General features: G+C 46.8%; 1 long non-coding RNA gene across 1 annotated transcript; it reads right to left on the minus strand.

Moving 5' to 3' along the window:
* Positions 1-537: 537 nt before the first annotated feature.
* Positions 538-1,459, minus strand: LOC125513521. Its single transcript, XR_007285969.1, has 2 exons — positions 1,256-1,459; positions 538-1,162 (listed from the first exon to the last, which is right to left on the minus strand). It is a non-coding gene; the product is annotated as an uncharacterized LOC125513521 (long non-coding RNA).
* Between the last annotated feature and the right edge of the window lie 1,569 nt (positions 1,460-3,028).

Below are 3,028 nucleotides of genomic sequence, written 5' to 3' on the forward strand. Positions count from 1 at the left end.
GGGCGTCCCTTTTTATTTGCTGAATTGGACTTGTTCTTTCGTACCGATGCGACAAGCTCACATAGCAAAGTGTCACACACAGTATCATCCAAGTCAACCTCAGTTGTAAATACAAATGTGATATGCCCTAAATAAAAAGTACAAATGTGATATGTTTAATTGCATCCGGTTAGCACATACACTAGTTAGCTGTACATATTCTTCAATTCTGAGATACTAGCTAACAAACACCTAAAATTTATGATATCTTTAGTCAGAACTTCAACTTTTCATTGCAAGCAATACTTGCAATAAATTGATTGATCCAATCCAAACAAAGGCCACTAACTTCTGGTACAGTCTCCATGCAGAAAGGAACTTCATAAATGTTGTAACATTATATAGGTTGCTGCCAAACCAGGTTATGTGTGCAACGATCACACAAGAGAGCAGCATAATGGTTTATGAAAGTGCAGTTGCTGATGACAATGACAATCAGGTGAGCAACATATATCTGAGAACATCAGCGGGACAAAATATGCGTGCAGGACAACTCAGTTTGGGGATATCTCAAAAATATGTATTGAGGTTTAGCATAATAGCAGAGTTAAACCGAATAATGTTGTAGGAGCAATATTCTCCAACGAGATGACAAAAGTTGCTGATCTGCACTACAGATAGATAAAGCAACGCATAATTAAGAATTATACAGAACGCTGCATAATTAAGAAAGGATCACAGGAAACAATCTTTCATGAGCGGTTTCAAGGCATCTCCAGGTAGTCCCCCGGAAGTTCGTAGCTGCAGACTGGGCACAGACGGTTAACACTGAGCACCCTGAAGATACAGCGCTGATGGAAAGAGTGGGCGCATGGCATCGCCCTCAGCTTGTCCCCCCTCCTCGAAATCATCATGGCAAACATGGCAGTAGGTCTCCCTCGTATCACCCACCCTTGGAGTGGCCAGGAGCGCGATTGCGCTGGTCGCTGCGGGGACAAGTTCGCGCATCTCGCGCTCGAGCGCCTCAAGCTCCAAAAGTCCAGCAAGTCCAGCCTCATACTCCTCCATCATTTTTCTGCGCCCGTTCTCCAGATCATCGCAAGATCCAGACTTGAGGCCTGTGCGCGGAGGCTCCATTTGATTTGCTGGAGTGGAGGTGGGAACGAACAAAGCTAGCAGCGATCTGCAGACGAGTCGATTGGGGATGGATGAGGATAGAGAGAAACGGGGATATATATACATACAGGCGGGGGAGATCCGGCGACGAGTTCCTTACCTTAATCGTTGAAAGGCCGCTCCGGAATCGAATTCGACCACGAATCGAAGGAAAAGGGGAGATCTACTCGGAGTTGGTACCACCGGCGGAGACGCCCGGGTGGGGATTCGCCGCCCTTTTCGTCTAGGTTAGATATCACTGTTAAAAGTACATTCTGTGTCTATACAAGGCCACTAATAATAATAAAGGCAAAAATAAAAAAAAGGCACAAATAACAGGCAGTTCCGTCTTTTTCTCTCAAGCAGATGACTAAAAGCCCTAGCCGCCCCCATGAGAGTCTCTCTTCCTCGTTCCTCTGGCGGCTCCCCTCCGCCGGCGACCTCGGTCGTCATGTGTGGATTGTGTAGCATTAGGTTAGACCCTAGTAGGTTAGGTTTTTTTGGCTGTTCATCGTCTTTGTTTCGGCAGCAGCAATGGCGACGCTGATTAAAAAGGATTTAGATATGTCCCCAATGAGGCAATCGGTCCTATAGTTGGGGACGGATTTGGAAATCAGTTTGTTCAAGTAAGGATGGTGTGGCGGCGGCGGCATCCTCCTGATGGACATGTGTCCTCGGGCTCCGCCGTTGCGATGGTGTTTGCTCCAACGTTGTGCGAAACTTGGAAAGTAGTTTAGGAGCGGATGTACATTGTGGTCTGCATTGACGACATCTGGAAGACGGAACGTGTGCTGGGTTCCTGGTTGATGGATGATAGGTATGGTTTCCTCCTTCGGCGTCGTAGTCGTGCTGGGGTGCCAGATCTAGAGTTTGATGGCGTGTCCGGGGCGTTGCTCCGATCTGATTCGTTCAACGGCGATGACTTTGCTTTTGGTGAGCCACCTTAGAGGTCCGCAAAGCTGCATATCAGCGATGGAGCCGCGTAGAGCTCGGGTGAAGAGGTGATTTGTTTTTTTTTTCCTTCAATGGCTGTTGTGGTGGTGCCAGAGGCAGGTGACGGGCGTTGGTGTAAAACTGAGACGTCCTGCTGTTTTTTTAGTTTTGTCATGTCGGTCATTACATTAGTTGTACTTTGATTTTTATGATATCAATGAGACACGTATTACCATGCAAAAAAATCAAGGTAAAAATTAATGACGTTTTTTCGTACTATCAACTTGTTTAACACTTGCATGCATGTAGTCATAATAATACTATGCTACTTCTTTCCCATTCTCTCCTTACATGCATGCAAGTGTATTAATGATTTCGGTTAATGGAAAAAAATTAACTTGCCAAGCAGTCATTAAATTTTACCTTGCTACCTGTAATATAAGTTTATGGCTTTGTATAAGGAATGGAGAAAGTATTTAACCAGTTTTAACTAGCCTCCAACGCCGATGTCTCACGATCCCTGGAGTCTTTGTGCGCCTGAAGACTCCTAGAGTTTCATCGAACCCTTTGCAACCATCAACTTCGCTAGAGCAAGCTTGTCGAAGAGAAGCCCCAATTCACCTTCGTTGGAGCCCTTCGGCCAACCTCGCCGTTGGCGAGTTCGTCCACTCCATGGATCCTCGCGAGTACCCACGGCGTTGCCTCGACCTGATCTTCCCCATGTGCCAAGCTCGTCGAGAGGTGCAGCCGTTCGTCAGCAAATCGACGCCAGTGAGGCTCCTCTGTTCTGCCGCGGGTGAGGAGGACGCGGCGACTGGTCAAAGCTGATCAGTGGGCCCGTGGGTCCCGCTGTCAGTGACCCCCACATCACCACACACTGACTTAAGTGGAAGTGTATTCCACAAAGTACGTGTTCCCTTCTGGTTAGCGTATTTCCTTCAAACTTTTTTATTTTATAAAC

This window comes from Triticum urartu, chromosome 6, assembly GCF_003073215.2.
Source record: "Triticum urartu cultivar G1812 chromosome 6, Tu2.1, whole genome shotgun sequence".
In the NCBI taxonomy this organism is placed as follows: domain Eukaryota; kingdom Viridiplantae; phylum Streptophyta; class Magnoliopsida; order Poales; family Poaceae; genus Triticum; species Triticum urartu.